This window comes from Schistocerca americana, unplaced genomic scaffold (assembly GCF_021461395.2).
Source record: "Schistocerca americana isolate TAMUIC-IGC-003095 unplaced genomic scaffold, iqSchAmer2.1 HiC_scaffold_103, whole genome shotgun sequence".
Taxonomy (NCBI): domain Eukaryota; kingdom Metazoa; phylum Arthropoda; class Insecta; order Orthoptera; family Acrididae; genus Schistocerca; species Schistocerca americana.
In genome coordinates, this window is record NW_025725080.1 from 79,623 (window position 1) to 92,287 (window position 12,665).

General features: G+C 43.8%; 21 non-coding genes across 21 annotated transcripts; 11 read left to right on the forward strand and 10 right to left on the reverse strand.

Moving 5' to 3' along the window:
- The first annotated feature begins 4,636 nt into the window (after window positions 1-4,636).
- Trnay-gua lies at window positions 4,637-4,725 on the forward strand. The gene is given in 2 exon segments: window positions 4,637-4,673; window positions 4,690-4,725. It is a non-coding gene; the product is annotated as a tRNA-Tyr (tRNA).
- Window positions 4,726-5,083: 358 nt separating this feature from the next.
- Window positions 5,084-5,155, reverse strand: Trnaq-cug. Its single transcript has one exon. It is a non-coding gene; the product is annotated as a tRNA-Gln (tRNA).
- Window positions 5,156-5,403: 248 nt separating this feature from the next.
- Trnay-gua lies at window positions 5,404-5,492 on the forward strand. The gene is given in 2 exon segments: window positions 5,404-5,440; window positions 5,457-5,492. It is a non-coding gene; the product is annotated as a tRNA-Tyr (tRNA).
- Window positions 5,493-5,850: 358 nt separating this feature from the next.
- Trnaq-cug lies at window positions 5,851-5,922 on the reverse strand. Its single transcript has one exon. It is a non-coding gene; the product is annotated as a tRNA-Gln (tRNA).
- Window positions 5,923-6,170: 248 nt separating this feature from the next.
- Trnay-gua lies at window positions 6,171-6,259 on the forward strand. Its single transcript is given in 2 exon segments — window positions 6,171-6,207; window positions 6,224-6,259. It is a non-coding gene; the product is annotated as a tRNA-Tyr (tRNA).
- A 358-nt stretch (window positions 6,260-6,617) lies between these two features.
- Trnaq-cug lies at window positions 6,618-6,689 on the reverse strand. Its single transcript has one exon. It is a non-coding gene; the product is annotated as a tRNA-Gln (tRNA).
- Window positions 6,690-6,937: 248 nt separating this feature from the next.
- Window positions 6,938-7,026, forward strand: Trnay-gua. Its single transcript is given in 2 exon segments — window positions 6,938-6,974; window positions 6,991-7,026. It is a non-coding gene; the product is annotated as a tRNA-Tyr (tRNA).
- Window positions 7,027-7,384: 358 nt separating this feature from the next.
- Window positions 7,385-7,456, reverse strand: Trnaq-cug. Its single transcript has one exon. It is a non-coding gene; the product is annotated as a tRNA-Gln (tRNA).
- A 248-nt stretch (window positions 7,457-7,704) lies between these two features.
- On the forward strand, window positions 7,705-7,793 carry Trnay-gua. Its single transcript is given in 2 exon segments — window positions 7,705-7,741; window positions 7,758-7,793. It is a non-coding gene; the product is annotated as a tRNA-Tyr (tRNA).
- Window positions 7,794-8,151: 358 nt separating this feature from the next.
- Trnaq-cug lies at window positions 8,152-8,223 on the reverse strand. The gene has a single exon. It is a non-coding gene; the product is annotated as a tRNA-Gln (tRNA).
- A 248-nt stretch (window positions 8,224-8,471) lies between these two features.
- On the forward strand, window positions 8,472-8,560 carry Trnay-gua. The gene is given in 2 exon segments: window positions 8,472-8,508; window positions 8,525-8,560. It is a non-coding gene; the product is annotated as a tRNA-Tyr (tRNA).
- Window positions 8,561-8,918: 358 nt separating this feature from the next.
- On the reverse strand, window positions 8,919-8,990 carry Trnaq-cug. The gene has a single exon. It is a non-coding gene; the product is annotated as a tRNA-Gln (tRNA).
- A 248-nt stretch (window positions 8,991-9,238) lies between these two features.
- Trnay-gua lies at window positions 9,239-9,327 on the forward strand. The gene is given in 2 exon segments: window positions 9,239-9,275; window positions 9,292-9,327. It is a non-coding gene; the product is annotated as a tRNA-Tyr (tRNA).
- Window positions 9,328-9,685: 358 nt separating this feature from the next.
- Window positions 9,686-9,757, reverse strand: Trnaq-cug. Its single transcript has one exon. It is a non-coding gene; the product is annotated as a tRNA-Gln (tRNA).
- Window positions 9,758-10,005: 248 nt separating this feature from the next.
- Window positions 10,006-10,094, forward strand: Trnay-gua. Its single transcript is given in 2 exon segments — window positions 10,006-10,042; window positions 10,059-10,094. It is a non-coding gene; the product is annotated as a tRNA-Tyr (tRNA).
- Window positions 10,095-10,452: 358 nt separating this feature from the next.
- On the reverse strand, window positions 10,453-10,524 carry Trnaq-cug. The gene has a single exon. It is a non-coding gene; the product is annotated as a tRNA-Gln (tRNA).
- Window positions 10,525-10,772: 248 nt separating this feature from the next.
- Trnay-gua lies at window positions 10,773-10,861 on the forward strand. The gene is given in 2 exon segments: window positions 10,773-10,809; window positions 10,826-10,861. It is a non-coding gene; the product is annotated as a tRNA-Tyr (tRNA).
- A 358-nt stretch (window positions 10,862-11,219) lies between these two features.
- Trnaq-cug lies at window positions 11,220-11,291 on the reverse strand. The gene has a single exon. It is a non-coding gene; the product is annotated as a tRNA-Gln (tRNA).
- A 248-nt stretch (window positions 11,292-11,539) lies between these two features.
- Window positions 11,540-11,628, forward strand: Trnay-gua. The gene is given in 2 exon segments: window positions 11,540-11,576; window positions 11,593-11,628. It is a non-coding gene; the product is annotated as a tRNA-Tyr (tRNA).
- Window positions 11,629-11,986: 358 nt separating this feature from the next.
- On the reverse strand, window positions 11,987-12,058 carry Trnaq-cug. The gene has a single exon. It is a non-coding gene; the product is annotated as a tRNA-Gln (tRNA).
- A 248-nt stretch (window positions 12,059-12,306) lies between these two features.
- On the forward strand, window positions 12,307-12,395 carry Trnay-gua. The gene is given in 2 exon segments: window positions 12,307-12,343; window positions 12,360-12,395. It is a non-coding gene; the product is annotated as a tRNA-Tyr (tRNA).
- The last annotated feature ends 270 nt before the right edge of the window (window positions 12,396-12,665 follow it).

Sequence of the window (12,665 nt, forward strand, 5' to 3'; positions counted from 1 at the left end):
ACAGATAACTGGCAATGGTAGACATTATCTGTTTTCCAATCATTTTTGGTAACGGGAAGATCTGCGCTGTAAAGTAACCTTTGGAGAGGAGGCAGTTGTTAATGAAAAGTACCCTCTGAAACTGGTTCATATTACGGGAAAGGTTTTCTCTTGTTATTCCAAGAATTTGTCCTGACGTATTTCTCCAATTGATAGCTGCCATTTTCAATGGACAAGGCGTCAGCGTTATTCCCAGTGCTTTGCACTGGGTGACTTTTGTCGCCCAGGCTATTGTGGTGTGTTGAAAACCCCGTAGGTTTAAAAGTTTGCTTTTGTTTGCGTTGAGACTCGCTCCGGAAACGCTACAGTACTTCTTAATTAGTATGTCCAATTTCGAAATGTCTTCGGCATTACGCACTACGACTCCGACATCATCGGCATAGGCGTTTATAACAGTTCGGTGAGCAGATAATGTGAGGCCAGTCAGGGTGACATGAACACTGCGGAGAAAAGGCTCTAAAGACAGCACGAAGAGGAGCATTGAGAGGGGGCTGCCTTGAGGCACGCCACGCCTGATCTGGATCTGCTTTGTCCTCTGGCTGTTGACTGAGATACAAGCGCTGATTCCTGTTGCAATATTTCTAATCACACTTAGGACGCGCTCATTAAAACCTATTTTCTTCAGTGTGGCATTAAGGAATCTATGATCCACACGATCAAAAGCTTTCTGGAAGTCAATAAACATGATAGCACATTTGATATTGGTCACAGCAGTGATTGCAATTACATCTCTATATTCAGCTATGCTTTTAAAAATACTCCTATTAGGAACACATGACTGGTATGGGCTTACTATCTTTGTAGCGAGCTGTGAGAGTCTGTTGTTTATAATTCTGCCGATGATTTTATAATCAGAGTTTAACAGAGAGATAGGACGAAAGTTATTAAGGTTTGTGTTTGCAGTAGTTTTTGGAATGAGTACTATTGTACTCTCTTTAAAGACAGAAGGTATCTGTTTTCCCTGAAGTACCTCGTTTGTGATTCGGGTAAACATGTCACCAATCAAAGGCCAGTATCGTATATAAAATTCAACAGGCAAACCATCCGGTCCCGGTGATTTCTTCAAAGGAGACTTGCAGATGGTTCTGTAGATTTCTTCGTTAGGACACTCGACGAGAAGGTTTTCGTTTTCCTCGTCCGACACCTGAGGAGCTATGGAACTAAGGTAATCATCGAAGGACTCTTCACATACAGGACTGACTGAGTATAGATCTTCGTAATACTTGTGCACTGCATTGACGATGTCTCTCTGAGTCGTGAGTGTCTCGCCATTTTCAGACTGAAGTCCATCGATGAAGGTGCGTCTCCTATTTCTTTCGTGCCTCAGTAGATGGTACAAGGAAGCATGTTCATCCTCCACGACTGTTTTAGCCTTTGATTTTATTTTCAGACCCTCCATCTGCTGTCTTTTAATGCTGAGCAATTTGGCCTTGGTTCGCTTGATATCTATCAGACGGATGTTGGAAGTGTCTGCCTGCTCGTATAGATTTCGCAGCATGGTGTAATAAAATTCTATGGAATTTTTCAAGTCTTTCGATCGTTGTGCACCATAATGGATGAGAACTTTTCGCAGTTTAGGCTTTGCCCTGTTGCACCACCAGTCTAGTACTGAGACATGCCTGTTTACGGAGCGGAGGCACATCGCCCACGCTTCTGTCAAACTTTCCTCGAGTCCGTCTTCCTGCATCAGTGACATGTTAAGGTGCCATTGACTTCTGAAACGACGAGTAGGTTGCGCAGTAAGGCTGACGGTAGCAAGCACGGCACTATGATCAGAAAAGTAGACAGGAGTCGTCTCCGCTTTAATGAAAGAGCTGACTAGACTTTGCGATATGTAGAGTCTGTCAATCCTACTTCGTGATTGAGGACCGACATATGTGAAAGCCACAAATGTGGGAGACGTTATTTCCCAAGCATCTTTAAGCTGTAAAACAGTGACAAAACGCTTCAATTCATTGCAGTTATTAAAATTGGGAACCTGGTCTTTTTTATTGATCACACAATTAAAATCACCGCCGATTATAAGATCCGTTGGGTTTTTCCGCAATAAATAAATGATCTCGTCTTTAAAGAACTGTGCTCTTGCCATTCTATTGGATGTGCCGGAAGGGGCATACAGATTGATAAGAGTAAAACCAAAGACTTTTATACCTATCGCTCTGCCGGATTCCAATCTTTCAATGTCTGTGACAGGGATCCCCTCCCTGACTAAAATTGCTGTCCCTACGTTAGTGTCAAGCGAGACATTTGAAATAGACAAATATCCTGGCACTGTAAGGTTCGGGAGAACAACTTCTTGTAGGAAAACAATGTCCGTCCCTGACTCATATAGGTACTCTTTGAGCGCCGCAATTTTAGTCGTCGATGTAATCCTGTTAATATTGATAGTTGCAAAAGTATACGCCTGGGACATTTAGTTTACATAAAAATGTACATAAAGGAATAAAAAAAAAATTTGTAAAATAGTGAGAAAAACAGGGAGCTGTGTCGCTTCTAGAAGGGATAAAATATTCCACGTCAACAAGCACCTGCAAGAATAATCTACAGAAAAATACCTATGAGTATGGAAAATACATGAACCACTGCGTTTGGTTCCTCCGAAAAATGACTAAGACAATAGGACAATCAGAACATAAAGCGGTTCAACGATATTTTTTCCCCTTTTTTTTTTTTTTTTGTTGAAATGTGATCCTCAGTTTGGTGGAGTATTCCTAAGTTCTCGGGTTTTAGTTTTGCAGAGGGGCTTTCCATCACTAATGGTACTTGAAGGTACATCCTTAGGTTTTTCCGTAATTATTTCATACAGGACATTCTTGGCCGTTGCGTCATCTTTTCCAGGTTGTTGTTTGCTTTGGTTACGGGAAGCTTTGAGATTAGGTTGCGGTTTGAGTCTACGTCTTTGGACATCGTGGGTCAACGCACCGTCCTTCGCGTTGTCTATCTTCACCACCGTTGAGACCGGAGCTGCCTCAACAGTGTCCTGTTCATGACGTCCACTTCCTTGTCCTTCCGGCACTAACTCCAGGGCACTGACTGAATCGGTTGGTTGGGGGTCGGTGAGTTCGTGAATGCGGTTCTGCTCCGTCACCTCATGGGGTTCGGAGTGCGGCACTTCCGTCGCCGCGACAACCGTTACTGCTTCGCCTCCGTGGTCGGTTGGTACCTGTGCGGCAGCCGACAGCGGTTGGGTTGTCTTAGCCGCTGTCGTCATTTCCATACATGTACTGTCTGTTTCCTCTAACACATCTGCGTCACACTGCTTCTGTTTGCGGGTGGAGGGGGAGTTGCGGGAGGACTCGCCGTCCGAGCCGTCATCAGTCACCTCCAACGGTCGTTTCTTATTCTGAAGATCGCATTCGGGAACAGAAGGGTGACTTGTTATTACTTGCAGAGGTGGGAACTCCGTGTTAGTTACAGCGGGCATTGTAGAAGTACCTGCACCACTGTCATTAGCAGAAGGAGGGGAGTTGCTGCTTAGTAAGACGTCGCTAAGGGTCAATTTTTGACGCTGTGTTAGATTATTCCGGAGGACAAAAACACGGCGTGGACAATCTTGTCTGAAATGACCCGTCTCGTTACAAATATTACACGTACGCTCCTGTCCAGAATAAACAACATGTGCTTTATGACCTGCAACAGATATATGGGACGGAATATTGGCTTTCACCTCCATTTCGGCGGACCTAATGCCATTATAACACTGTATCTTGTACAGCTTCGACCATCTTTCGTTATAGATGGATTTAACTTCCCCATATTTAGATAGAGCGTCTTTGATCAACTGATTGTCAACTTCGATAGGAACGTTCAAAATCCTCACATTGGTGTACATGATATCAGCTTTTCGTACAGAAACATTACTTGTTGAACCATCTCGATGAACAAATTCAACAGAATTACCCCATTTTGCAATTAACTTATCGACAGTCACGGAGTTCAGAAATTTAACATAAACACAGTATTTTTCAGCATCTAACTGCGTGGTGTGAACAGAGTCAGAATTGATACAGATTACCTCGGTGAGCCAGTCATGGATCTCCAGTGCAGTGGGTTGGACCGGCCGGGTTTCCTTCTCGAACGAGAAGACTAACGTATTCTTCCTGACGGTGTCAGACATGATCTTCTGTGCCGACGAAATTCCGGTACAAACCGAAATCGCGACGAAGAACGAAACGGAGAATGGACAATAACACTTCACAAACACTTATCAGGACCACCAAATGCAATAACACTACGAAAATGCACAGACAGCTGTACGGAAACACAAAACACCGGCGATTGCGCTAGCGTGTGCGGAGCAAGCAACAAGCACGTCCGACCGCGGCGACGGCTAAAGCCAGAATGGAACCAGACAGGAGAATGGGACTCGTAAATACACTTAGCAGTGTTCTGACGTACTTCAGACACTTCCTACTTGCATTTTTTAACCTAATTGACACGATCGAGCATTATAAAACTTAATCTGGGCAATGTTTGCACTTGCAGCCGATGACTGCATTTCCTGTGCGTCTATATGGCAGCGCTGAGTAGCAGTGTGTGGAAACGAAAGACAGGGACGGACGTAAAGCAATCAGTACGAATAAGAAAGTATGCAGAGCCTCTGGTAGCTCAGTTGGTAGAGCGGTGGACTGTAGTGGAGGATTCACAGTTATCCATAGGTCGCTGGTTCAAATCCGGCCCAGAGGACTGTTTTTCTAATCTCAGGAGCAAAGAGGCTCCAGAGCATGCCCACTCGGTCAGAACCTCCCTATGTTTTAAACCTGTTTTAAAGGAAATTCATTTGCTCAGCTTCTAGTAGCTAGTTGATAATCATGGGATTCTTAGCCTTCGTAGGATAATGATATTTCTTCGAATTATAGTAAAATTGCTTGCTCTTACAGGCATTACTCGTTTAATGTGCTATATAGGTCACATAGTCGCACCAATATTCAGCCGTTTCATAGACATCTCGTTTTTAATACAAACGTAGAAACTACACCCCTGAGCCTATCGCTGCTACTTCCTCGGCGAGAAACGCTTATTACAGAAAATTTAGACTAAACGAAGGTTCCACCGAGATTCGAACTCGGATCGCTGGATTCAGAGTCCAGAGTGCTAACCGTTACACCATGGAACCAGACAGGAGAATGGGACTCGTAAATACACTTAGCAGTGTTCTGACGTACTTCAGACACTTCCTACTTGCATTTTTTAACCTAATTGACACGATCGAGCATTATAAAACTTAATCTGGGCAATGTTTGCACTTGCAGCCGATGACTGCATTTCCTGTGCGTCTATATGGCAGCGCTGAGTAGCAGTGTGTGGAAACGAAAGACAGGGACGGACGTAAAGCAATCAGTACGAATAAGAAAGTATGCAGAGCCTCTGGTAGCTCAGTTGGTAGAGCGGTGGACTGTAGTGGAGGATTCACAGTTATCCATAGGTCGCTGGTTCAAATCCGGCCCAGAGGACTGTTTTTCTAATCTCAGGAGCAAAGAGGCTCCAGAGCATGCCCACTCGGTCAGAACCTCCCTATGTTTTAAACCTGTTTTAAAGGAAATTCATTTGCTCAGCTTCTAGTAGCTAGTTGATAATCATGGGATTCTTAGCCTTCGTAGGATAATGATATTTCTTCGAATTATAGTAAAATTGCTTGCTCTTACAGGCATTACTCGTTTAATGTGCTATATAGGTCACATAGTCGCACCAATATTCAGCCGTTTCATAGACATCTCGTTTTTAATACAAACGTAGAAACTACACCCCTGAGCCTATCGCTGCTACTTCCTCGGCGAGAAACGCTTATTACAGAAAATTTAGACTAAACGAAGGTTCCACCGAGATTCGAACTCGGATCGCTGGATTCAGAGTCCAGAGTGCTAACCGTTACACCATGGAACCAGACAGGAGAATGGGACTCGTAAATACACTTAGCAGTGTTCTGACGTACTTCAGACACTTCCTACTTGCATTTTTTAACCTAATTGACACGATCGAGCATTATAAAACTTAATCTGGGCAATGTTTGCACTTGCAGCCGATGACTGCATTTCCTGTGCGTCTATATGGCAGCGCTGAGTAGCAGTGTGTGGAAACGAAAGACAGGGACGGACGTAAAGCAATCAGTACGAATAAGAAAGTATGCAGAGCCTCTGGTAGCTCAGTTGGTAGAGCGGTGGACTGTAGTGGAGGATTCACAGTTATCCATAGGTCGCTGGTTCAAATCCGGCCCAGAGGACTGTTTTTCTAATCTCAGGAGCAAAGAGGCTCCAGAGCATGCCCACTCGGTCAGAACCTCCCTATGTTTTAAACCTGTTTTAAAGGAAATTCATTTGCTCAGCTTCTAGTAGCTAGTTGATAATCATGGGATTCTTAGCCTTCGTAGGATAATGATATTTCTTCGAATTATAGTAAAATTGCTTGCTCTTACAGGCATTACTCGTTTAATGTGCTATATAGGTCACATAGTCGCACCAATATTCAGCCGTTTCATAGACATCTCGTTTTTAATACAAACGTAGAAACTACACCCCTGAGCCTATCGCTGCTACTTCCTCGGCGAGAAACGCTTATTACAGAAAATTTAGACTAAACGAAGGTTCCACCGAGATTCGAACTCGGATCGCTGGATTCAGAGTCCAGAGTGCTAACCGTTACACCATGGAACCAGACAGGAGAATGGGACTCGTAAATACACTTAGCAGTGTTCTGACGTACTTCAGACACTTCCTACTTGCATTTTTTAACCTAATTGACACGATCGAGCATTATAAAACTTAATCTGGGCAATGTTTGCACTTGCAGCCGATGACTGCATTTCCTGTGCGTCTATATGGCAGCGCTGAGTAGCAGTGTGTGGAAACGAAAGACAGGGACGGACGTAAAGCAATCAGTACGAATAAGAAAGTGTGCAGAGCCTCTGGTAGCTCAGTTGGTAGAGCGGTGGACTGTAGTGGAGGATTCACAGTTATCCATAGGTCGCTGGTTCAAATCCGGCCCAGAGGACTGTTTTTCTAATCTCAGGAGCAAAGAGGCTCCAGAGCATGCCCACTCGGTCAGAACCTCCCTATGTTTTAAACCTGTTTTAAAGGAAATTCATTTGCTCAGCTTCTAGTAGCTAGTTGATAATCATGGGATTCTTAGCCTTCGTAGGATAATGATATTTCTTCGAATTATAGTAAAATTGCTTGCTCTTACAGGCATTACTCGTTTAATGTGCTATATAGGTCACATAGTCGCACCAATATTCAGCCGTTTCATAGACATCTCGTTTTTAATACAAACGTAGAAACTACACCCCTGAGCCTATCGCTGCTACTTCCTCGGCGAGAAACGCTTATTACAGAAAATTTAGACTAAACGAAGGTTCCACCGAGATTCGAACTCGGATCGCTGGATTCAGAGTCCAGAGTGCTAACCGCTACACCATGGAACCAGACAGGAGAATGGGACTCGTAAATACACTTAGCAGTGTTCTGACGTACTTCAGACACTTCCTACTTGCATTTTTTAACCTAATTGACACGATCGAGCATTATAAAACTTAATCTGGGCAATGTTTGCACTTGCAGCCGATGACTGCATTTCCTGTGCGTCTATATGGCAGCGCTGAGTAGCAGTGTGTGGAAACGAAAGACAGGGACGGACGTAAAGCAATCAGTACGAATAAGAAAGTATGCAGAGCCTCTGGTAGCTCAGTTGGTAGAGCGGTGGACTGTAGTGGAGGATTCACAGTTATCCATAGGTCGCTGGTTCAAATCCGGCCCAGAGGACTGTTTTTCTAATCTCAGGAGCAAAGAGGCTCCAGAGCATGCCCACTCGGTCAGAACCTCCCTATGTTTTAAACCTGTTTTAAAGGAAATTCATTTGCTCAGCTTCTAGTAGCTAGTTGATAATCATGGGATTCTTAGCCTTCGTAGGATAATGATATTTCTTCGAATTATAGTAAAATTGCTTGCTCTTACAGGCATTACTCGTTTAATGTGCTATATAGGTCACATAGTCGCACCAATATTCAGCCGTTTCATAGACATCTCGTTTTTAATACAAACGTAGAAACTACACCCCTGAGCCTATCGCTGCTACTTCCTCGGCGAGAAACGCTTATTACAGAAAATTTAGACTAAACGAAGGTTCCACCGAGATTCGAACTCGGATCGCTGGATTCAGAGTCCAGAGTGCTAACCGTTACACCATGGAACCAGACAGGAGAATGGGACTCGTAAATACACTTAGCAGTGTTCTGACGTACTTCAGACACTTCCTACTTGCATTTTTTAACCTAATTGACACGATCGAGCATTATAAAACTTAATCTGGGCAATGTTTGCACTTGCAGCCGATGACTGCATTTCCTGTGCGTCTATATGGCAGCGCTGAGTAGCAGTGTGTGGAAACGAAAGACAGGGACGGACGTAAAGCAATCAGTACGAATAAGAAAGTATGCAGAGCCTCTGGTAGCTCAGTTGGTAGAGCGGTGGACTGTAGTGGAGGATTCACAGTTATCCATAGGTCGCTGGTTCAAATCCGGCCCAGAGGACTGTTTTTCTAATCTCAGGAGCAAAGAGGCTCCAGAGCATGCCCACTCGGTCAGAACCTCCCTATGTTTTAAACCTGTTTTAAAGGAAATTCATTTGCTCAGCTTCTAGTAGCTAGTTGATAATCATGGGATTCTTAGCCTTCGTAGGATAATGATATTTCTTCGAATTATAGTAAAATTGCTTGCTCTTACAGGCATTACTCGTTTAATGTGCTATATAGGTCACATAGTCGCACCAATATTCAGCCGTTTCATAGACATCTCGTTTTTAATACAAACGTAGAAACTACACCCCTGAGCCTATCGCTGCTACTTCCTCGGCGAGAAACGCTTATTACAGAAAATTTAGACTAAACGAAGGTTCCACCGAGATTCGAACTCGGATCGCTGGATTCAGAGTCCAGAGTGCTAACCGTTACACCATGGAACCAGACAGGAGATTGGGACTCGTAAATACACTTAGCAGTGTTCTGACGTACTTCAGACACTTCCTACTTGCATTTTTTAACCTAATTGACACGATCGAGCATTATAAAACTTAATCTGGGCAATGTTTGCACTTGCAGCCGATGACTGCATTTCCTGTGCGTCTATATGGCAGCGCTGAGTAGCAGTGTGTGGAAACGAAAGACAGGGACGGACGTAAAGCAATCAGTACGAATAAGAACGTATGCAGAGCCTCTGGTAGCTCAGTTGGTAGAGCGGTGGACTGTAGTGGAGGATTCACAGTTATCCATAGGTCGCTGGTTCAAATCCGGCCCAGAGGACTGTTTTTCTAATCTCAGGAGCAAAGAGGCTCCAGAGCATGCCCACTCGGTCAGAACCTCCCTATGTTTTAAACCTGTTTTAAAGGAAATTCATTTGCTCAGCTTCTAGTAGCTAGTTGATAATCATGGGATTCTTAGCCTTCGTTGGATAATGATATTTCTTCGAATTATAGTAAAATTGCTTGCTCTTACAGGCATTACTCGTTTAATGTGCTATATAGGTCACATAGTCGCACCAATATTCAGCCGTTTCATAGACATCTCGTTTTTAATACAAACGTAGAAACTACACCCCTGAGCCTATCGCTGCTACTTCCTCGGCGAGAAACGCTTATTACAGAAAATTTAGACTAAACGAAGGTTCCACCGAGATTCGAACTCGGATCGCTGGATTCAGAGTCCAGAGTGCTAACCGTTACACCATGGAACCAGACAGGAGAATGGGACTCGTAAATACACTTAGCAGTGTTCTGACGTACTTCAGACACTTCCTACTTGCATTTTTTAACCTAATTGACACGATCGAGCATTATAAAACTTAATCTGGGCAATGTTTGCACTTGCAGCCGATGACTGCATTTCCTGTGCGTCTATATGGCAGCGCTGAGTAGCAGTGTGTGGAAACGAAAGACAGGGACGGACGTAAAGCAATCAGTACGAATAAGAAAGTATGCAGAGCCTCTGGTAGCTCAGTTGGTAGAGCGGTGGACTGTAGTGGAGGATTCACAGTTATCCATAGGTCGCTGGTTCAAATCCGGCCCAGAGGACTGTTTTTCTAATCTCAGGAGCAAAGAGGCTCCAGAGCATGCCCACTCGGTCAGAACCTCCCTATGTTTTAAACCTGTTTTAAAGGAAATTCATTTGCTCAGCTTCTAGTAGCTAGTTGATAATCATGGGATTCTTAGCCTTCGTAGGATAATGATATTTCTTCGAATTATAGTAAAATTGCTTGCTCTTACAGGCATTACTCGTTTAATGTGCTATATAGGTCACATAGTCGCACCAATATTCAGCCGTTTCATAGACATCTCGTTTTTAATACAAACGTAGAAACTACACCCCTGAGCCTATCGCTGCTACTTCCTCGGCGAGAAACGCTTATTACAGAAAATTTAGACTAAACGAAGGTTCCACCGAGATTCGAACTCGGATCGCTGGATTCAGAGTCCAGAGTGCTAACCGTTACACCATGGAACCAGACAGGAGAATGGGACTCGTAAATACACTTAGCAGTGTTCTGACGTACTTCAGACACTTCCTACTTGCATTTTTTAACCTAATTGACACGATCGAGCATTATAAAACTTAATCTGGGCAATGTTTGCACTTGCAGCCGATGACTGCATTTCCTGTGCGTCTATATGGCAGCGCTGAGTAGCAGTGTGTGGAAACGAAAGACAGGGACGGACGTAAAGCAATCAGTACGAATAAGAAAGTATGCAGAGCCTCTGGTAGCTCAGTTGGTAGAGCGGTGGACTGTAGTGGAGGATTCACAGTTATCCATAGGTCGCTGGTTCAAATCCGGCCCAGAGGACTGTTTTTCTAATCTCAGGAGCAAAGAGGCTCCAGAGCATGCCCACTCGGTCAGAACCTCCCTATGTTTTAAACCTGTTTTAAAGGAAATTCATTTGCTCAGCTTCTAGTAGCTAGTTGATAATCATGGGATTCTTAGCCTTCGTAGGATAATGATATTTCTTCGAATTATAGTAAAATTGCTTGCTCTTACAGGCATTACTCGTTTAATGTGCTATATAGGTCACATAGTCGCACCAATATTCAGCCGTTTCATAGACATCTCGTTTTTAATACAAACGTAGAAACTACACCCCTGAGCCTATCGCTGCTACTTCCTCGGCGAGAAACGCTTATTACAGAAAATTTAGACTAAACGAAGGTTCCACCGAGATTCGAACTCGGATCGCTGGATTCAGAGTCCAGAGTGCTAACCGTTACACCATGGAACCAGACAGGAGAATGGGACTCGTAAATACACTTAGCAGTGTTCTGACGTACTTCAGACACTTCCTACTTGCATTTTTTAACCTAATTGACACGATCGAGCATTATAAAACTTAATCTGGGCAATGTTTGCACTTGCAGCCGATGACTGCATTTCCTGTGCGTCTATATGGCAGCGCTGAGTAGCAGTGTGTGGAAACGAAAGACAGGGACGGACGTAAAGCAATCAGTACGAATAAGAAAGTATGCAGAGCCTCTGGTAGCTCAGTTGGTAGAGCGGTGGACTGTAGTGGAGGATTCACAGTTATCCATAGGTCGCTGGTTCAAATCCGGCCCAGAGGACTGTTTTTCTAATCTCAGGAGCAAAGAGGCTCCAGAGCATGCCCACTCGGTCAGAACCTCCCTATGTTTTAAACCTGTTTTAAAGGAAATTCATTTGCTCAGCTTCTAGTAGCTAGTTGATAATCATGGGATTCTTAGCCTTCGTAGGATAATGATATTTCTTCGAATTATAGTAAAATTGCTTGCTCTTACAGGCATTACTCGTTTAATGTGCTATATAGGTCACATAGTCGCACCAATATTCAGCCGTTTCATAGACATCTCGTTTTTAATACAAACGTAGAAACTACACCCCTGAGCCTATCGCTGCTACTTCCTCGGCGAGAAACGCTTATTACAGAAAATTTAGACTAAACGAAGGTTCCACCGAGATTCGAACTCGGATCGCTGGATTCAGAGTCCAGAGTGCTAACCGCTACACCATGGAACCAGACAGGAGAATGGGACTCGTAAATACACTTAGCAGTGTTCTGACGTACTTCAGACACTTCCTACTTGCATTTTTTAACCTAATTGACACGATCGAGCATTATAAAACTTAATCTGGGCAATGTTTGCACTTGCAGCCGATGACTGCATTTCCTGTGCGTCTATATGGCAGCGCTGAGTAGCAGTGTGTGGAAACGAAAGACAGGGACGGACGTAAAGCAATCTGTACGAATAAGAAAGTATGCAGAGCCTCTGGTAGCTCAGTTGGTAGAGCGGTGGACTGTAGTGGAGGATTCACAGTTATCCATAGGTCGCTGGTTCAAATCCGGCCCAGAGGACTGTTTTTCTAATCTCAGGAGCAAAGAGGCTCCAGAGCATGCCCACTCGGTCAGAACCTCCCTATGTTTTAAACCTGTTTTAAAGGAAATTCATTTGCTCAGCTTCTAGTAGCTAGTTGATAATCATGGGATTCTTAGCCTTCGTAGGATAATGATATTTCTTCGAATTATAGTAAAATTGCTTGCTCTTACAGGCATTACTCGTTTAATGTGCTATATAGGTCACATAGTCGCACCAATATTCAGCCGTTTCATAGACATCTCGTTTTT